Consider the following 22896-nt stretch of genomic DNA (forward strand, 5'->3'; position numbering starts at 1 on the left):
GAGAGAGGCGACCTTACCCTTTTCGTCCCAGGCCCACAGAATCTTAGTAGACAAGAACCCAATGCAGCAAACAAAAGCCCAAGTGTCTTGCAACAGATGTTAACGTTACACGGGGCAAGCCAATGCTGATAAGCAGGAAGGAGGAACATTCCTGCTACCGTGGTACCGGCCTTGACTCCATATAGAAGGAAAGCCCAGCAGTTCATCACAGCCGCTGAGTCAGAGGGAGTACCGATAAGAACCGAGCTGTGTTGATTGAAAGTTGCAAAGGGGCAAGTTGAAACTAAATTCAAGAACTGTAAAAGTGTATAGGGGAGACCAGCTGCAGAGGAAAACCGGCACCACGTGGGTGCTTACTCAAGAGACTTTGGTCGATCCCCATCTGAGTAAAACTACAGATACCAGAAGGCCACAGGAGAGCAGCCAAGTTAGGTCAAAGTGGGTCAAGCAAAATCCTGTACAATCGAAAGACTTTGATCTACAAACTACATGGAAAGTACTGCAAGAGTGAAACTGACCGAAGGATGCCAGTGAGTGAAAGAGACGGAAAGAGTGAACTCGACCGAGCATTACCAGTAAGAAGGGGAAAAGTTTAAAAGTACCAAGAAACAGTGTGTTGACAAACGTGAAAGGCGGCGGGTATGTTCACTATGAACTGTTTGAAAAGACATTGGGCCTCATTACACGGAAGGCGGAAAGGGTTAACGGTCAGCGGTAATGCTACCAGTGACCATTGACCATTAACCCTTACCGCCTTATTACGAGGTCCCTTTGCGGGTTGGTACTTTAACGCCTGCTTTTAGCAGGCGTTAAAAAACGAACCCGCAAAGGGACCTTGGTGCTAACTACGGTACCGCAATTTAGTGCATCCTACTAAAGAGAAGAGGAAGCCATAGTGAACCCGGAGGAGCGAGGATGAGCTTTGGGAAGGGTCCAAGCCCGAACGAGGGAGATCCAGGGGTGAAGCTATCACCCAAGTACTGACAGTCCAGAGGGGTCCGAGCCCAAACTAGGGAGATCCAGGGAGTGAATCTATCACCCAAAGTTCATTGAGAAAAGAACTGATATATAATTTGTGAACCAAAACCCATTGTGTAGATATGAAATCCATCTAGAACCAGCGCAAGGTATCCGGGTACAAACAAGTTTGTATAAAGTAGTGCAACCCTATAAGAAAAATGCATGCTTTTTAACTGATTTGCATGGTCACAATGCATTTCTCAGCGGTTGTGAGCCAATGATTTTTTTATTGTGGGTGTATCTATTCAGATGATGTAATATAAGGAGTGATTTTAAGTTTGGAACCATTTATTATAAAGTGTAAGTGTATGCTTTGAAGTCATTTGAAATACAGTATATATTTGTATACGTTGGTGCATGGTAATGTGCTGACTATTTATTGTTTTCTATGTGTGTTGTTGTTGGTGTAAATTGTAAAGATATAATTGTATGAAGTTATTTTTTATGTGTTATTTGAAAGGGTGGATTAAGCTTCCAACAATGTTGGCTTTAATGATGGTTTTATTTAACGTTATATTTAGGGTTAAAAAATAGGTTAAACATTAATGTAGGCGTTTCCGGTTATAGGCTTGTTGTAGCATTTATTAAATTGTGTCTCAATTAAGTTGGCACATTGGCTTGGAGTGCCAAGATTATAATAACATACATACTATAAGCACTGCATTTGTTAAAGTTAATCATAATAAACTATGGCAGGTGCTTGGATCTTACGACTGTCCAGCTAGTATAATGGACATATTACACAACAACAATGAGGCCTGTATTAGATCGATCTGGCACTGGAGGGCATTGCACACACCCTAGTTCTGTATCCAGACTTGAGTTAGACAGGGCTGTGTACTAGTCCTCTTGCTGTTTTCTTTATACATCAACAACCTGCAAAAAGCACCACTGCAGTGCAATGCAGATGTACCTAAAATAGGAGGGATGGCTATACCACAGTTAGTTTATGCCGATAATGCAGTCCTCATTGACGTACACAGAGGGCCTTGCAGATACTAATCAATAAATGTGCTACCTTTATGGCTTATTTACATCTCCAAGTGAATTAAAAAAAAAATCAGCAATAATGGTGTGCAGTGGAAGAAGAAGGAAGCTAAAATGTGCCACTATGTCGTGTGAAGCAAATGTGATCCCAAGGAGATAGCATTTTGATTACCTTGGGATCCATTTCTCAGAAAGCTTTACAGCAAAGGCTCACTTGATGAAACAACTGTCACTTATGAGGCAGTCTATGGGGGGAATAGCCAGCTTTTATTAAGCAGCATATGCAATAACCACTTAACATCATCAAATCTATTTATGAATCCTGAACGTTGGGTTCTGTAAAGTATGGGGCAGCAGTATGGGGCTTTGCTGATCAAAACGGAGTTCAGGCAGAAGAAAACTCCTTCTTGAAAATAACTTTTGGTTCTGTGAAGGCATCATAAAGTATGAAACAGATAACAGATTCACTTTTTACAAAAAAGCTTTATTTTTCTTTTATGTCAGGATGGAGTAAGGCCTAACCTGCCCTATGCGAAGGTGGGATTTCCCTACCTAAAGTAACTAAGGATAATCCGTGTCATTAAGTCCAACTCAAAAGTCTATGTCCAAAATCTATACTTGCCCTCACAACTAAAGTTATACAATGTGTAGGGCTGTCAGCAACAAAAGAAACACTGTTCCAAATAAAGTTCAGAGCTTCTACTAGCTCCAGGCTTCTTTTCCAGCTTCCCCTTCCCCAAGTTCAAAACAGTTCCAAAAAGGCCTTGACGTTCCCTTGCCCAAGAGTTCAACCCAGTTCACAAAGTCTTGGGGTTCTCTTCCCCAAGAGTTCAGCTCTTCCAGCTTCAAACTACAATCAGTTAAAAAATCTATTGCCTTTAAATAACAATTTCCAGTGACACGTTGTAACCATCCAGTATTTGCAATAGTTCATACAGATTGTTCTTTTCTTCAATCACTTCAGCACTTGTTATACAATGCAACTTCTGTATTTTGGCTTTTTCTTGGCTCTTTCCAAGTAGCTGTCGCAGTTGTCGGACCACACGGTCCACCCATTACAGGTCACACAACCGATAATCCTTAGCACTTTGTATACTTATTTATTCTCTTTGGATTTTCTTGCAACACAAGTTTTCTCTCTTTGAACCTTTGTCATTAATCAACATTCAATTCTGTTTCTGGTTGACAATCTCTTGACTTTAGTATCACGTGTATTTCACACAACCCATTCTGTGGTGTTCATCCTTTTTCCACAACCTTACTTTCACCTTAACCAATCAGATTTATTACTCACTTTCCACTCTGTTCATAAGTGCTCTTTACTTGCTTTCCTTTTGTTCATAAGTGCTCATCACTTGGCTTTCATTCGCATGCTGTTTTCATATACTTTTCATATCTTTCCTTAAGTTCGTTATTCAATAATTCTGGTTGCATCCTTAAAAGCACTTTGCAGCTTGTTCGGTATTCAAAATTCCTTGATTCGGACTTCAAACATCCTTATTATAGGTTTCAGTTTGTTCAGCATTTTCAAATGCCCATTTCCTTTTCTCACACTCACCGGGGTACGGCCTCTACCAGGTGTCTTCTTTCTTCTGTTCGGCTTCTTCTTGCTCCGCTTGTGCTCTTCGGGTGTTTTGGCAAGTAGCGCTCGTTATCTTTGAACCTTACTGCAGTGGCCTGCGACAGACTGGAGCCCTCAGTGGCCCATACTACCGGCTGTGGACAAACGGCACAGGGGACTGCAGGTATCACGACCCTCTCAGGCTCCGGCATCTCTGTCACCCTTCTGCAACACACAGCGTCCTTTTCACCGGCCCCTCTCCAGCCTGCTCCACCTCTGCAAGCCATGTCTGTCTCTCTGGGCGAGATTATCTTCTTCTCATGCTGGTCTCCCATTTTTTTACAGCTGTGGGTCTTTAACAGGTTCCAGGTGGAAGTCCATTGCCTGACTATAGTTCAATCTATTAGCAGGACATGCCTGACCATTCCAATGGTATTCCTCCATAGTCCTCTTCCTCGTCCCAGTACACAAGTGGTGTGAATGAATGGAAGTGTGCATAGCTCTTAGTTGCCTTCTCCTCGTGCCAGTCTTAAAGGGAAATTATTGGGGGACAGTTTGTGTGTATGAAAGAGATAACAGTTGAGAATAAGTTATGAAGGCAGAGGGAGGGTAGAGTTAATTCTTACACGGGAAAGGGGGATACCATGTCTCGTCCAAAGACACCCTCTTCCCACTCCCCAAGGTCCCTCCAACCAAGTGATCCTCCCTGGCACATCAACCCGAGGGTCAGGATTGAAGAGCAATGGTCTTTCCCTGGCCACCTGAGAGGAAGATCCAAGGGGACTAGATTGGAGGATGCCCTTGGGTTCCTCACAGCTGTCCACAGCTCAGCCCCAAACGCTGTGACCCACAATGAAAGTGGACTAAGCTTCATCAGGGATTAAATGGTTTTAGAACATAGCCTTCTGTTGATTAGAGATTGGTCTAATCCAAATGCAGCAATGACCCAATGTTTTATGGTACATCTGTTGGCAAAACAAGGAGTGGTAGGGATAAGTTGGTTCTCAAACATCAAAAAGATGCCGGGAAACATAAATGCAATGAAATACTTTGATAGTCCAACTTCATTGAATTGTAAAGAAGGCCATGATCTGAAAACAGGCTAAATGGTTTGGTAATGGAGGCTAGAGATTCACTGGAAATTGTAAAATCAGCTGACAGATGTGTTATGATCATAGCCAGTGATGAAATCAAAGGCTATTTGATATGGACCAACAGCAAATTCCAACGGGCGCCTGTGACAAGAGCTTGTTTTGAGTGCTTGCTGTTGGGAGATATCCTTAGCAAGAGAGCAGGACGGAATATTGAGACAGGATGCCCAAGGTGCCATACATGTCTGGAAGATATGGCACATTTCTTTTTCTTCTGCCCTGGTTATGATAGACTGAGAAAATAGTTTTTGATACCTTTACTAAAAGGAAAGGGATTTGTATAACATCGACAAGCGTAGTATTTTTTACTAAATGTAGCAACCCCATTAATGGCTTGGTCAGTGTCTCTGTTTATAAGAGGAGCTTGGAAAACATGAAAACAAGTTGAAAATAGATGATTCATACATAGACAGACAATATTTTAGAATTAACTTTTTAGCGTCTACTGAATGCATAAGCACTTCATGATTGTTAATATTTTATGATAATATTTTGTGAGTGTGTATTGCAATGTATATACACTCCACGATTGGTATTTATAGGGTTCCAATTATCTACAGTATGAGAACCTAATGGAAGTATAGTGCTTCCAACTATTTTGGTAAAGTGTTACGAGCATCTTCTTAGTGCTATTGCACTTTATGACTGATAACATTTTTTAATTATCCCATTTTGGTTGTAGCATGTACAAGCATTTTTATGATTATCCATTCGAGAAGTACGATTTTATGTAGTTGTGTAAATTCCATATGTGTATAAAGTTTAACATTTTAAATAAATGTCATTTCTTTGTCTTATTTTGTAATTGTATGTGATTAAATTGCTTTTTATGGATTTCATTATCTGAAGTAAAGCTTTTCTACTACTGCTACTTACTGTTTAACAAAACGTTTTGAATTTTATTTTCTTGGTGGGGGCAGATTATTTTGAGAATGTTCTGTTTGTGGACTTTGAACCAGATTCTGTTGGTGTGTGTGTATAATGCTGTTCACTTAACTGCAGTTTGAGTTGAAGTTACAAAGAGGCAGGGATGAATTTATTTTACATTTATATCGATCTTGTTTTAGGTAGTGGAATTCATGAATGAGGACTACAGCAGAGTTAGCAAAATGCATTTGATATATGATGACCCTAACATATTTAGGAACCTTGTTGATTTGATATTTGCACTGAAGAGTGTGACTTAATTTCAAGAACATTAAAGAGAGTTAAACTGAGCATTTTGTTACTCCAACTCTTTTTTTTAATAATTGTAATGTGTTAAAAGATGACAAAAGAAGCATTTAGAGGCATTTACTGGATCTTTGTTTAATTCTTTGTATGCAATTCCTATACATTTTTCATGTAGTTTAGTTCACATTCAAATTGGTATAGACACTGGTTTCTCTTGTTCTTTGCTGTCCATTCCATGTGCCATAATGCAATTCTGGCACCTCAAGCAATAGACTACTATTTCTTCATATTTGTTTTCGGAGGGACTGGCTCTGCAACACAGAGCGTACACATTTTGTGGTCTGTGTGCATGTTTAAATCTGTGCATGCAAGGTGTGTTTTAAAAGATGTTTCGCTTTTAGTTTTTTCTGTGATTGTGCTGTGGATTTTGTGACTGTGTGTTGTGATATTATTAGTGGGCACAGTACTTTTCTTTTAGGGATGGAAGTGTGTAGGTGTTGTTTTACTGTTGTTGGTAGTATTTTATGTGTGTATGCAATTTGTGCCATAGAGTGTGTAGTAGATGTGCATTGGCAGGGGATGTTTTGGCAACCCTGTTTTTTCCCCAAGGGAACTTTGTAGTTCAGATATACCAGGATATAAGTTGGAGATAAGCATTTTATTGTGTGTTGTTATGCTTTCATGTGTGTTTGAATCCCAATCATGAATTGCATTTAACACATTCAGCTTCATCCTTTATTGTAGCTAATGGGCTCTGTGTAACCACCGGGTCATTCATATTGTTTTGCCAATGGCACTCTGTTGTGCATATGAAGGTTTACCTAGAAAGATATACTTGCAGGCTAGTATGTTTCATTTCATTTTTATTGCTATACATTTCATGTGTTTTAAAATGATAGAGTAGTCATTTGGATTTGGTTGGTGATGGGAGATGAGAGACAAATATGTTTCAGTATATATTCTGATGTGTGCCCTGTTAAAAGACTTGTTATATTTCTTGATGCTCAAGTTTGGTTAGTGTGTGAGACATTGTGGTGTATTTTTGAATACACTGTGGGACTGTGATGTGCCTGTGTGTTGGTACTGGACATAAAGTAGTGTGTGAAGTTTGTTTTGGTATGTACAATGATATGCTGTTCAAGACTGACCTACAGCTTTTAAAGTTGCCTATTATTTAATCTAATATTGGTCTGAGATGAGTAAGGTAAGGAATTAGTGAATTCTGGGATGACTGAGTTTGAGGTTTTACTGTTGTTGTGTAGTATGTATTTTTGTGTGGGTCCCAATTTCATTATAGTTTGTTTATGGGTGCAGCATGAAAGAGTGCTGGAGGGTGGCTATGAGGATCCCTTGTCATTGGGTTTACCATGTTAGGATGTTTTGGTGTATATTTGTGTGTGCTGTTAAACAGTAACATATATTCTTTAAACAATAGAGCTAAAGATTGAATTTGATTAAGACCTCAGATTTTGACACATGCCTTTCGTAATTATACATTGGTTGTGTTGTGTTTGATACTCTACTTAAAAGTTCAATATGAGCACATCCATGTTTCATATATTTTTTTCAATACGATTTTCAGCTGTGAAGTATGCATTTTCAAATTGCACGTTGGCGATTCTATTTACGGTACGAAGACTATCATCTATCTATGATGCGGTGTGATCATGATATTTTATAATAAACATGTTGCCCTGGCCAAGCACATGGAATTCACTTTTCTGTGTCAATTTTGCTTTCTTGGCCCACACCTCCATGGTAGACATCCTGTCAAATGAAAATTGAGATTAATACTTTATCATTTTTGATCTGTGAATGTTGGCTGTATGTGGAAGGGGTTTGTTGGTTGGGCTGTATTAAGTATGATGTGTGGTGACCCAGAAGAATGATTTGGACACATGGTAGACCTGATGAAGCTTTTTATTTAAATAATAAGAGAGAATGCCTCTCTTGCCCTACTATTATCGGGAATAGTCCCTGCCTAACAGAACTAAATAAGGGTGCCCGTCTGACACAGAGTCCAAAATGAAATGTCCGCTGTCAAAAACCTTACTTCTAACTTGCCCTATCACTAAAAGTAATAACTAAAGATTGACAGTTTGTATTCTCTCTTACACGCTCCCTTTTGGCCTGCTGAATGTGATGCCTTTCCGCCGGGTGTCTCTCCACAAGAAAAGTTTCTCTTATCTTTGTGTTTTCATAATCATTGAAAAAGTAAAATTACCCTGAACTCTCACAAGGCTTCTCATGAGCTCTTGTGGCTTATAGTACGCATTTCCTGTAAATATTGCTGGGTATTTAACAAACATCCTGAGGACCTAACTGTCTGTCTTATTTTCCTTCTGAATATTGTCTTTTTATGATTCTTCCTCTTGTTTTCAGTCCTATTCTATCCTTTTACTGAGGGGTGGCTCTGTTGGGACTTGGTTTCTCTTGCTCCTCATTTCCACTATAGTGTTTCCACCACTCACTCCTGGGGCCTTTCCACTAGTTTGCCTTTTTCTTGTTCTCTTCTAATGTTGGGCTTGGTACTTCAACTTAATATCGAATGACTTTCACAGCTTTTTCCTAGAATGCTCCAATGATAGACAAATGTAATACTTGGCAACTTCCTGGGTTCCTCTCGTCGTTTCTCAGGGTTTCAAATTCACTCTTATATTTCATTTCATATTTAGCCTGTAGTCTCTGTTGCTTCCTCCTCTCTCGCTCTACCCCATCATTGCGATAACTTGTGTCTGGCGTTGAGACCTAGCGGCTCTGCTCTGGTTCTTCTGCCATCTTCCTGACTCTGCTGCGGAGTCGCTCTGAGTGTGTGATCAACCCGGGCTGTTCAGCATTGCTTGTCCAGCGAGAGATTTCATTTCTCCCCCTCCTGTGGGTTTTAGCATTGTTCGTTGGGCCTCAGGCCCACCACAGATCTCCTGATAGCTCTGCAGTTCCTCACTGCTCTGCACCTCCAAGGCGTAGCTTGAAACTTCAGAGGGCTTCCCCTGCATATGACTGTTCCCTCCCTCTCTCTATCGATTTCTTTCAGTAACATATATGTCAGAATGCAAATGGCCGTTGCGTTTTGGCTTTAGATTTCTCATATTTGATCCAGTATTTCCTGAAGTCACTAGAAAAGAAGACGTTTCACTTGGTATAGAAGATAATCCCATATGAACAGATATTATTGCTGCTATAGGGAGTTCTTCATGGGAATGAGAGTCCTTGTCCCCAGTGAGGTCCCACTTGCGGAGTGGACTCACCTGCCTAGCCTCACAGAGGCAAATACTTTTGATTTTTCACAGATGCCTGTGTGTAAAAGCAACATATACTTTACTCCTCCTCATAACTCCGGTCCTAGTAGCTTTTGTATGGCCCTGCATGAGTCGCTAACGTTGTTCCCGGTCTGATCACCTTGCAGTGGCACGATCTTGAGTTTGAGAGCGGATGATTAAGTAACCGGATTAAGCATGTGTGAGTTTATATTATAACATGGATGTGTGATTGATTATTGTATTCTTGCTAGTAATTTGATAGGCGTAATGTGTTTTATTCTGCAAAGCATTCCAGTGCATGTGAAAACAGAACGTGTGTGTAATCATTCATGGACATTTGGTGGTATGGCAATAAAAGATTAGGGGATGCTCTTTTTAAGATGACATACGTTTTCTGACTTGATCAGTGTGTGGATTGTTCTGAGAGCACACCTTATGGAAAGTGAAAGTGATGTGACCATCAGGATTTATGGCTTTTGATTGGTTGCTTAATGCTTTCGATACTTTTGAAAAGAGCCAAAGTTTGTTCCTCTGCTGCAACAACTGATTTTAAAATTAAGTGCATTTTTACTATCAGCTCTTTGTAACGTATGTTTGCAAGTAATACTTTTTTTTCATTTGTATGTAATTGCATTTTTCAGGTCCTGGCAATGTTTTGTCAGTGTGCCTTTCAACTGCTGTGTAGATGTCGTGGAAAGAGTTGATTTTAAAACAAGAGTATTTGATTGTATGAATAATGGCTACATGCATTTCTCCAGGGTTGTCATATGTGTATATTTAACATATGACGTTGCTCTGCTGTATGTATATTTTGTAGATATATACTTGGAGGGTCAGTGTAGCATTGTGTTCCTGGATGTATCTTGAGTACCTGGCATCCTGTTGGGCCGACTGCAGGCGGGAAGGTTGCAGAGCTTGTAAGTGTATGATTATTATTATGCAAAATGTTTTGTTCGGCATCACTTGTTTCTAGATTTCTTTCTTTTTTATATTTATTGAATTACTTTCCTTGTGTTTTTATATTGCATTGTACTTGTGTGTGATCCTTCTATCGACTCATGAAAATGAATCATCATCTATGAAGTTCATATTTGTTGGATAAGGATTACAGTGGATTTTTAGCAGCACTATTTTGACTGATGGGTGTTGGACATTTGAGAAACATTACTTGTCAATCATTTCATTGCAAAATGTGGCCTTGTTGCAGGAACTGGCAAAACAATATGGACATCATTTTACGTTTGGTAGTGGAGGAAATTCCATTACCCCCACTTTTTTTTTTTACTAGTGACAGAATTACTGCCATTTTATACGCACCACCGACCTACAATGTTGACCTTAAGTCGAGGCTTTTTCTCCAGCATCGTGTTGAAGGCCACATTACTGTGGAATTACTGCAGCAGTATTAATGTGGTGGAATTACAGCTCGCACTAATTCTGCTGCAGTCACCATGGAGAACTATGACCTCCAAAAATGGGAATTAACACTTCCCTACCACCACTTGTAATGCTGTGGTAAACCCACAGTGCCAAGAGGTGGCCGCGTAAATGAGTTTGGTGGTAATTAAGAAGATTTACCGGAAAATGACCATAAAACCCATAAGGAGTATAAGGAAAATATTTTTTTCTTCTTAATGACATTTGTAGAATAACGGTACAGGAAGCATTTCTGCACGTTTGTATTGTAGAATGTTAATTCGTGTTGCCCCATTTTGTTTAGTTTTGGCTATAAGGTGGCACTTTAGCGCCGTCTATAAGCCAAAACGAATGCATTGTAGTACAGCTAGGGAGAGATGGCATATGAGGAGAGACACCGTGCTTGTAGGTGTTGTTTGGTTATTTACCCACCTATTGTTTGCATGAGGACATGCTAATCCCGATTACCATTCCAACCCACTTTCTGCCCGTCGTGCCCAAAACACACCCTCCTGGGATCTCCTTTGACCTAGTTTTATCAAGCATTAAAATGAATCTTTGCACACAGTGTCAACACAGTTTTCTGAGAGCGAATGGTTTAATTGGTGCTGTAAACACGCTATTGGTGTAATAAAAATGTCTTAACTAGGTTTGCCTTCATTGACTTGATTTATAAGCTGTATGCATGCCCTTCACTGAAGCCCTGATAAAGATCAGCATTGGCAAAGCTAACAGTTTAGCTTGTCTATAGGCACCGCTATCATATGCCCAGGTATATACACCATTTTCAAGCTGCTACTATTAATTGTCAAGTTTGCGCCATTACAGCAACGCCTGTCAAATACCTTTCCTAGGTCCACACAAAAGCCAAAATTGTTGGCATTGCCAATGCGTGTTTCAACTTGGTTGGTACAGCCAATGCAATGCTATTCATGCACTATGCAGATTTCTTTTTGAGTATGATTTGTGGCCTTGGTAGGGGTATCTGTAGAGGGTATTACTCTCCAATACGGGTAGCATAAAGTGGGTGTGCCTACAAGATGTCACATGTTTATACTTATAGGGAGCACTTTTTTGTAAAATGGACCGGCATATGAAGCAAATGACAGATGTGGCTGTTTCTATGGTCCGTGGTGTGAGTTGTGCCTTCTCCAAAGAGTGATACTCCCCCGAGGTACTGACCAGTTGACACTGTAGGCCTACGTGGTGTTGTTTCAGTGTGTGGGTTGGAAATGTGCTGGTGAGTGTGCTTCTGGACAGAGTCACTTTTAATAGACACGCCTCCATTTTGTTTTGTGCAAGTGTAATTAGGATTTACCTGATTAATAATGTACAAATGATGAGGCCTTGAATGCAACAGGTCCAAAGCAACCCGAAGGGCTTGTGGTTACTGAGTGCTGTGCACACTCTGAAGCACACAAAGGTGTGGATCCGGAAGGAGACATTTCCATGTTTGCATTTCCCCAGTTTACTCGTTAGACGTTTTATACCTAGTTAACTTGCTAATGTTTTGCATGTTTTTATTTTTGCTATGATATACCTTCCACTAGTTTGTTGACTTGTTAGTAACTTTAAATATGTAAGCTAGGTCTAGTTTTGGTTACTAACACATGAGAAATGTAAATGGATGTGACCCTGTCAAGATAGAGGGGTGTTAAGCGGGATCCTAGTCTCTAGCGTCCCTCTCTGCCTGAATTTATGTAGGGCAATTGGATCCACTGTCCATGTAGCAATACATATCAGCCTCTGTCCAGGTCAAGTCTCTTTTTCTTTAAAATTATGCAGTACTACAGCAACCAGCAGCATTAGCATCTTCCAGAACGCACTTGAGGCTAAGAGCTAAAATCAGGCCGGGGCCAGTTTTGCTTTAGCAAACTTTGTGTCATTTTGAAGCCTCCCGACTTATTATACAACTCAGAAAGACGCCCACAACAATCCTGGGTTACACGAATGTCCCAACAGGGGTCCTGAGTATAGCAGCAGTGGCAGACACTCTTAACGGGGACAACACAAGGCACAGGAAAGGGAGGGCAAGGACATCTTCCCCCAGGGTCTGTAAATGCCAATTAGCTGAAAAGACACAAGGAAACAGAGCAGAAACTCACACAATCAAGACCAGGAGCAGCAGGGCCACGTGGACTCCATGAGTGTGGAGAAAGCGGAAGACTTCTGGAGTTTGGCAAAAAGAGTCCGCTCAGGGTTTAGATGGGGAGAGCAGGTCTATATACACAGAGTCAGAGGATGAAAGGTGTTCAGGTGAGAGCAGGACCAGAGGAGGTGGACCAACAGACCAGAGAAGAAGGTGTGGCAGGTGGAGAAGGCATTGGATGTGACTTTTGGAGTGTTGTGAGTGATGGTAAGGTATTGGATCTGAAAGGGATGTGGGTGTGTGTTAAGTGAGAGGCAGAAGGGTAAAGGAGAGTAGAGGTAGGTGAGGTGTTGGGAGTGAGGAGTTTGGAGAGGGGGGGGGCAGAATAAAATTGGTGGGGGCAGAGACATGAGCTTAGAGAGAGATTGGTCAGACCAGGAGATGGCGAGGGAGAGAGAGAAAGAGAGAGAAAGGAGAGACAGGTCAGGAGATAGCAGGGGGAGAGAGAAAGAAGAGAGAGAGAAAGCGAGAGGGAGAGAATAAATCTAGTACCAGGAAGCTGAGTACAGGAAGAGGGAAGAGATTGGTTGGAGATAGAAGAATAAGGAGAGAGTAGTAAGACCATGGGACTGAGTGTGGAGAGAGAGAGAGAAATAGGAGAGGGGTGCGAGATGTGAGAAATCAAAGGGTGTCTCACCTGCTAGTCCTCAGGGACTTACCATCCAGGTTGCCAGGACACGGCCATCACTTTTGGATCCAGTTCCTGGGGGAGGACCAGGGCGGGAGGATCATCTGGGTGAGGGGTCTTCAGGGAGTGGGGGTGAAATAGCCAATGGTGAGGCACCGTATTTCCCCCTCTCTCATTAATCTAGCCCATCCTAATTTTTAATATTTACCGAAGTCCGAACTCCCCCTGTCCCCTTTTTACAGAAACTCTGGGTCGAAGAAGAGGGTAACCAGACTAACTCTCTCACATCGTAATGGACATGTCGCATTAATTGGCTCAGGCAAAGTCAGGCACTTTACCCTAAGTGCATACACCTGATAGCAGTTAGCTCTCCTCACACGAATAAAAGGCAACACCTAAAGGCATACTCTCAGCAAGACGGAACACAAGAGCGAGCAGAAATTCTGGGATGAAGGCACACCTACTGGAGCAGAGTGACAGACCAAGGGATGAGAGCAGGCGGCTGAAAAAAATTCCCAGGCTTCCCTGCTGGAGGTCTTTGCTTCCGGCAGACCGCGAAAGACACGTGGATTAGGCCAGCTCCCATAAGTGAAGATTGCATTGTATTTCAAAGACGCCCGCGACCCTCCCGGGTGAACGGCAGAGTTGGGGAGGCGAGGTCAAGCCTGTGGTACTGACCTTGACCCAAAAATTGGAAAACCGCAAAACAAGAGTGCACACAGCCAGTGAGGGGCCAAAGCGACCTGAGAGACTGGTGTGTGTCAAAGTGAATGAAGTAGCAACATCATATCACAAGTGAAGGCTGTACGCGTGTGGATGAGATGTGAAGAAAGGCAGATCTGTGAATTAACTTTAAAGTGAAATGCAGCTGCGAGATCAACAATACTAAGAAACAGTGTGGTTCAGTGAAAGGAAGTAGCCCATTCGAAAGTCTCTGTGAAAGGTACATTGGTTGGAGCTAAAAGGCGAATAGACGGCAGGAGTGAAAGTAACCAAGTGAACATTGAGTCAAAGTGGTCCTGCGGTGGTCTGTAAGAAAACCACGCACATTTGAAAGACTTTGACATCTGAAAAAGGGCTCTGACACCGATTGAGAGAGACTCGAAGTATACTAAGCTTGCAGAAGGGAGCCACCCCCCTTGCAACTTTGTGTGAAACTTTATCGTGAGAGGTCTGAGCCTGGGACCTATGAGAACTGTGGGGTGAAAGGTCTGAGCCCGGCAGAGGGGGGTCTTTGTGATTTTTTGGTTGAAACATACATTGTGAAATAAGAGAGAGAGACTTTAACGTGGAAAGCCAGGCGAGACTCGATGCACGATTTTGAACTGTGTACTGTGTTGAAAACCTAGCCAGAGTGTTTCATCATGCCTACAAGGATCGCCTTACCCTGTGAGGCCTAACGTGGGTAGGAGAGCTCGTTCAGCCACATTATCATTTGAACACTGATTTTTCCTTTTGCATACATTTCTCCATTTTACACTTTTGTACAAGAGATAGGGCAGGCATTAGATTTTTTTTAGTATAGGCCATTTTGATTTGACAGACTTCACTAGGACGGTTTTGTTTATCGTTTGATGGTCAAGACTAATCCCATCTTAGTTATAGGGCAAAATAGGAGTTTCTCCAACCCCAACATTTTCAATAACGGTTTTACAAATTGTATCCATTGTGTCAGTGTCAATACTTGTAGGAGACAGATGAGGAGAAGCTAGGAATCGGCCATCGGGAGGGGAGTGACAGACCAACCACGCAATCCTTTTAGGTCCCTTGAAAATCACTGAGGGAGAGAGTTAGAGAAGACAACAGTCTTTAGGCCTCACAAATTTGAGGGATAGAAACAGATAGTATGGGTAGCCTGGCGATAATTTGCAAACCTTACAGTAATGTTGAGACAGAATTGGGCGCCTAGGCTAGGGAGGTGGGAACCCACTACTAGGTTGCGGAAAGGTGTAGGGAAAACACCAATTACCTTGCAGAGATATTTTTCTAATAAAATGTTGAAACTAAATATCTGCTGTCGCAAGGTTATTGAGCATCCTGCTACACGCCGTTGATATTTCCGAACATTATATAACTACATGTTTTAGTTTGTAATCTTTCATCTTTGCTGCGGCTCCTCTTGACATGGTATTTGTAAATGTTGCAAATTTAATTTCAACAATTTATGTTCTTTTGATTTGCACTTTAAATCAAGTGAGTCAGATTTTCTAGCGTTTTGTTCGACATGCTGTACTTCAAACTTCGTTGTGAGCAGACGCATGTTTCAGTGTTCTCTTTCATACAATATATACCTATGATGTTAGACTTTTAACATTGCTTGTTAGCAAATTCTAATTTGTCACAAGAGGATGTATTTGTCAGTGTACTTACACGTGTGTTTAATAGTGGCGGAAAAGCAGTCTGGGAGTATCTGTTTGAACTTTTTAATTTGGTTGCCTTCGCTGTGGCTTGTCGACGCAATATTCGTAAATGTACATCTCCACCGTTCCATCACCTCGCCATGGCACTGGCTTCAGTGTGAGCATGGCTATCTAAGTAGTGTGGCTGAGAGCACTACAGCTAGAGCATTTTTTAGACTGTAAATACAGGTTTACTAATAAATATGTATGTTGTGACTGATTTGATTATTTGCTTTTTTTTTGCTGGTGAATAGCTCTGTGAATTAAATCACTGTCTGGCTGGTTGTGATGACCTCATGGCAAACACCCTTTCTCGCTTTCTCCCACGGGGAACAATCTAGGGGAATCCTAACCAGGGTCCCACAATGCAATTAGTATAGGAAATGGGTCTTCCAAACACTCGGGTCTCACTTAGTCCTTTCTGGCACGCCTTTTCTAACCTTTTTCTCTTTTTCCTCTGCTCTCCACCCTTTCTTCTTCTCTGTCTCCTTTGTCTTTTCCTCTGCCCCTTCGATGTTCTCCTTCTTACTCTTATTCTCCTCCACTCTCTGCTACAACTCTCCACCCTACTATTCTCTCCTCTCCACTACTACTACTCTCAACTCTGCTACTCTCCCCTCTCCTCTTTATTACTCTACCTTCTCCACTATTTCTCTTCACTACTACTACTCTCCCTGCTACATTCCATCCACACCTCTCTCAGTAACCCTCCTTTCACTCTCTCATGCACCTTCCAGTCACTCATTCACCCCTACTGTCCCTTAGTTAGCGTCGATCAAACACCTTGCATGCATGCTCACACCCATGTGTCAGTTTCTCCGACCAACTACCAACGTTCCAACGTTTGATCCTCCTTCTCCTCCCTTGATCTCACCCGAACAACTCACACCTTCCTCTTTCCTGGGACCCTTTATCTTCCCACTTCCCCCTCCATTTGTTTCTCCCCTCTGCTGGTTACCCAGGACAACTGCTCACTTTCTTCTCCCCATGGGAGGTTTTACAGGTAAGCAAACACAAAGCGGGGTTTAGGTTTTGCCCCCTTATCGCCTACCTGTCCATCTGCATTTGGAAATGGCGGCCCACTCAAACTAGCATCAATGTTCGAATTTGTAATGAAGCTGACTGGAGTGTCTGAAATGCCGGTTTGCCCTTTCAGCAGCCTTGCTGAAGGTACGAATAGTGCTGTAGTTCATATTGTGCTGAGTGTCTGGGTTGCCTCCTCAATGTACAGACTGCTCTGCTGTTCTGCTGCAGGTAAGAGAACTCTCACCTTTCACGTCGCTTAGAGCACTGGGCTTGTTGGTTTGTTGTACATATGGCTTCGCATTAGAGCAGTTCCTCGCTGTCTCTTTCTTGGTTGAGCTGCTCATATCTCTCCTCCACCGTCGGGTCTTCTGGGTGATGTAGTCCGAAAGGGCAAATGGAAAGAAACGGCCCACCATTGTGCAAGAAAGGTATGGAGCAAGAAAAGATGGTACTCAATTTGTTCAGGACAAGGACTGGGGCCCTCCCAATTCTTAAACCCTGCCTCTGGGCAGAGACAGGGTTGGGTCTGGTAAAATGCCCCGGTAGGCCACCCGCCCTAGGTTGAGAGGGTCCTCATCCCCTGTTGGTACGGTCAGGACCTTGAGCCTGTCTCACTAGGTAATGTGGGTGGGCTGTTCAGATGTGTTATCTTACCTCATAATACAGTTTGAAGTTTGTTCTGCGTGCACCTTTTCTGGGGTCTGTGGAAGCTGCTATGCATCAGTGGTGAATGCCATATGGACGAAAGCAAAACCTATTACACAATATTGTGTTTGGGAAAGTTATAAGTTAGTGCTGGAGGATGGCTATGAGAATCTCCTGTTGTCAGGTACTTTGTGTGGCTGTTGTGTGTCTTGCAATATGCTTTGAATATGATATAAGTAATTCATAACGCGCCTGTACACAAGTGTTTCTAGGCGAAAAACACTTGCAATATTAAAATTGCACCCTTGTAAATGTGATTTGGTTATGTGATGTTTTTTTGTGTGAGTGCTATGGATCGTTATGTGGTTTCTCTCTTATATTCCAATACATGAAAAAGTTGTATGTCATAACATTTGTCCCTGAGCTGGTGCAAGTGATTTTACAGAATTATTTTTGTATTTTGGTCAGTTTTATTGCTCCGGGAATCAGGTGTTAGTCTTGAAATGGAGGTGCAAGCTTGTCTGTTACAGTATGCATGCTTGTTGAGGATGGGGGTCTCCCGACTTTGTTGCATTCGTTGGAATTACCAGAATGATAGTCGAAATTTGAATTGGAGTTAGCTCCATGTGGTAAGTTGCAATGTGTTAGTGTGTTGGTTGCAAGGGTGCGTGAATGTGTGTAGAACTTGGTGTGAAATAAATGTGAAAGCTTCCCTAAGGCGCATGTCTGCATATACTGTGCTTGTGTGTGTCTGTAGCCCTTACATCTCTGAGGCCACGCCGTGGCATCTATCTGAATGGGTGTCCAGTTGATGATGTGTGCAGGCAAGAGAGGTCATATTCCACCTACTCTATGAAAGTGAATTAGCAACACTATGTTATGGAGTTGCACACATTCTTAAATCTGGAAAGCTCTTTCAAAATATGTCAGCTACGCAGTTAATACAAAAAGTACAAGGAAAAGAGGAGGTTTTACAATCAAGTATAACAAATTTGTTTGCAAACATGCGTGGTACAAAGGAATACTGGTTCAGACGGCACAGAGACGTGCGTTGCCTGATCAGAAACCTTGGACCACCAACTTGGTTTGTTACGCTAAGTTGTGCAGAATATACATGGGAAGATTTACATGAGTTCCTACGTATAGCAAACAGCAACAAAAACAACATAGATATATAAACACCTGGAGAACTTTACTCTCTAGATCCAGTTAATGTCTCAAGATATTTCCATCGTCGTTTCTTTGCAATGCTACACTTTATTTGCAATAAAACTGTTCCTCCCCTTGGAGAAGTGGAACACTACTTTTGGAGAAAAGAATATCAAGCGAGAGGAGCACCACATATTCACATGCTGTTATGGATCAAAGGTACACCGAAATTTGGGCACGACAGTGATAGCCGTGTTTTGCAGTTTATCCAAAAATATGTCACATGTGAAATCCCTTCACAACAGACACATAGTGAGCTGCATGGGCAGATTTTACAATTTCAAAGACACAAATGTGGCAAATATTTCCGCCGTACATACAAAAACAAAGATAAATACTACACCAAATGCAGCTTTGGTTTCCCTAGACCAGTTACAGAAACAGGTGAAGTAAACAACTTCATGTCTTCAGTTCGACATAGTGTTAAAGGTAAATCACCTAAAAGCGCGTATTACATAAAAAGAAGGGAAGAATCAAAATATATCAATGATTACAATGCAATCATTGCCCTATTATGGAATGCAAACATAGAATTGCAGACAATTCAACTGCTGTTGCACGATATGTTACAGCCTACTTAACAAAAGCAGAAAAAACAGAGCTGCAAGACCTCTGGGATGGCCCAGCATCAGACAAAACATTATCACAGACATTGTTGTCTACAGCCGAGGCATAAAAATGCTCTCTCATAGAGAATGTGGGGCCTATGAAGCAGCAGATCGTTTAACCGGCACTGCTTTGTATGGAAAATCAGACAACATACTATGGCTCAGTCTTGGTCCTGCAAAATCTAGAAAAAGAGTGCTAAAATCATATGAGGACATAGAAACAATTGCCAGAAATGATCCCAGCAGCCAAGACATTCTAAAATATAATTTACTGGACACATACTATCCGAACAGGAGTACCACTCTGGAAAGCATGTGTCTATACCACATAGCTCAAAACTTTGCATACAAAAATAATGTAAAACCCAATGAAAGCAAATGTAGATATAGAGTGACCAATTGTGAAGGGAGCTTAGTGAAACTTAACAAACGAAGCTTAATTAATCATGTGAAATTGTCATTAAAAACTCCTCAACAGAAAGAATTATATTACATGTCTCTGTTACAACTTTTCAAACCATGGAGAAAAGAGGAAGACATACTAGATAATTATGAGTGCTATAAAGATGCTTTCAAAGCAAATGAAAGCACTATCACCGATATGAGCTTTACGCAATACAAAACAATGTTACACAATGAGCAGCAACAGGAAGAAGAAATTCAGGCCCAACTAGATGAAGACTCTTCCGACAGTAGTCAACCTTCTGTAACAGGAAGCCAAGAACCATTAGGATAACCAATAATAGCAAATGAGGCTGAAGTAGCTATGGCAGAAGTAGAAAATACCATGTATCAGTATCAAGAAGATACAGAAGACTTAACTGTACAACAAGCAAAACTTAATAACGATCAGCGCACCATTTTTGAAGACGCAACAAAACAAATTGTACATGGTGTACAACATGAAAATAAAGAATGTACCTGCTAAAATTACAAACCTATACTGCTGTACGTCAGTGGTGAAGCTGGATCAGGGAAAACATTATTAATCAAAATGATCAGCAAGTTCCTTCAACAATTGACAAACAACAAACTGTCAGCTGTTGTAACAGCCCCCACAGGTTGCGCTGCCTACAACATAGGCGGTGTGACATTACACCGATTACTACTGCTTCCAGTAGAGCATAAAAATAAATTAGACTACTACAAACTTTCTGTAGAAGCTGCAATGGAATTAAGTAGAGTATTGAAACAAATGAAAATGCTACTAGTAGATGAAGTGAGCATGGTCTCCAACCTAATGTTGGCTTTGATTCATCTCAGATTGCAAGAAGTACTTAAAAGTAATAACGAAGAACGCTTTGCAGGGAAACACATTATCGTTTTCAGAGATCTTCTACAATTGATACCAGTGAAAGGTGAACCGGTTTTTAAAACCTTAGGCCACAAACCCTGCGGGAAAACTGTTGGTAGCATAGGTAATGTCACCCTTTGGCAACATTTACAATATAGAGAATTAACTGAGAACATGCGGCAATCTGCAGATCTCACTTATGCCAACATCTTAAAAAGTATTACAGTTGGTGTATTATCGCAAGAAGCACAAGCTGTATTGGAAAACCGGCATATACATGCACGTTATGGCGATAACGTGAGTGCAACTGATGTTATGGAACAAATAGTGCACAAAAATGTCAACTGTATGGCCTTAATGCCAACTCTTGCAAGCTGTTTCAAATTCAATGAAACAATGTTAAAGAAAGAAATGCAAGCAATAATAGAAATTAGCGCCACAGACAAACTAGACGTACATGGTATGAAAGCATTGATAGATATAGGAAAGACAGTGTTTAAGGAAGGCATGAGCTACGCAGCATTATCACGCTTACGTACACTTGGCGGTCTATTGCTAATAAACTTTGATTCAAGTAAAGTCAAAGCTGATATTCCTTGCATTCTAGAATACAATAGATTGCGTTCACTGTACACCCCTCATCTGAAACAATACCCTGTTCCAGATAAAGTGAAACGTCGTAAAAGAAAAGTAAATTAAATAGACATGCAACAGAATGCAACAGCAAATTCTGCAAAGAAAAGAAAAGCTAAAGTTTCATCAATTGCCGCAAACATAGAAGAACCCCTTAGGGAATGTAAACCAGGCACGTCGGCAAAGCAGCAACAGAAAAACCGAAAAATGCACCCAGATACAGAACTTGCTGGCCCATTCAAATTTGAAAGTGGGGTAAGTTGCTATGCAAATGTAGCAATGAATATTCCATTTCAATTGCCACCAACTGTTAACAATATTTACCTGCACAGCACATGTGCAAATGTTAGTGCTGCATAGAAATGCAACAAGCAATCCTGACAACACATACAGTGTTCATGGAGTAAGGCAACAATTGGACGACTGTGCTGGAATGGTGAGATTCACTATGAACTCACAAGAAGATCCACAAGAATTTCTAATGTACATACTATTAGTATTGGAAAACAAAATTGGAAGCATACCTGTAAATGAAATCTTCCAAAATTCGTACATGTGGAAACATACATGCACTCTCTGTAAGAAAGTGATGCAGGAAGAAATCCCAAATGAGCGATTTGTGTATGTTTCCATACAAAATAGTGATAGCATTCAATTTCAGCAACTTGTGCAAAATGCAAACCATGGCAGATTATGTAGTATTTGCAATTCAGACAATCGCGTTACCTTACTGATACAATCACATAGTGCCTGCATAATACTTATGCTTCTACGTTATAATGCAGATGGCACCAAAAACAACTGCAAACTGATTGGATTCACACACAGTCAAGTGTCACTTGGAAAGAAAACCTTTACAACAGTAGGAATAATCTACCATGCAGGAGCTACAACCAATGCAGGTCACTACACTGCATACATTAAAAAGAATTCTGGATGGTTTGAATGTAATGATAGCACCATTACTCTAAAGCAAAGGTTGCCAGCTAACCTAACAAATGCGTTTTTAATGTTCTTGAAGCCAAAATTTACGAAATAATGTGTACTTCAAAATTGTCAATAAAGTTGGTGAAAGACTACAAACAGTTAGAATACGCCCACAAGTATCTAACTACCCAACAGGATGGAAGAATGACACAAATAAATGATAATCACAGATCGTTGGAAACAAATGCACAGGTAGAATACGCCTATAAGTATCTAACTGTTTTTAAAAATCAGCAGGAAGGCAACAAAGAAAACATTAATGGAAAGATAAAGGAAACAGGATATGAAAATGACACAAATGAATGAGTATCACAAATCTGTAGGAACAAATGCACAGTAAGAATATGCCTACTGGTATCTAACTGTTGTTAAAAATGGGCAGGAAGGCAAAAAACAACACTGATCAGAAAGATGAAAAAAACACTGAAAGCAAGAAATGAAGTAGTTAGTACCATAGGAAATTATTATTTTTTTTAAAATCTGACAAGGATTTTTTTCGCCAGACCCAAGGATTAGAAAAGCAAACACAGAAACTGAGCGCAATGCACAATACACTGGTTTGTAAACTAAATATGAGGGTAAAAAAAAAAAGTTCACTGTCTATTATGCAATGTAGTACATTTTTAAAAAATGCAAACACTAACACCTTTTTCTTTCATCACAGAAATGGAAAAAGTGATACTTCCGCCAAGTACGATAGCCAATAAAAAAAAGTATGTGGAATCTTAACAAAGTAAGGAGTAAGTATAT

The 22896-nt window shown here is 41.0% G+C and overlaps 1 protein-coding gene across 3 annotated transcripts in view; it reads left to right on the plus strand.

Annotated features, from left to right (window-relative positions):
- The window catches only part of SLC24A1 (solute carrier family 24 member 1), a 334300-nt gene that overhangs the window by 121742 nt on the left and 189662 nt on the right, over positions 1-22896 (plus strand). The window lies entirely within an intron of this gene.

Source organism: Ambystoma mexicanum, chromosome 11 (genome assembly GCF_040938575.1).
Source record: "Ambystoma mexicanum isolate Mex_15411 chromosome 11, UKY_AmexF1_1, whole genome shotgun sequence".
NCBI lineage: Eukaryota > Metazoa > Chordata > Amphibia > Caudata > Ambystomatidae > Ambystoma > Ambystoma mexicanum.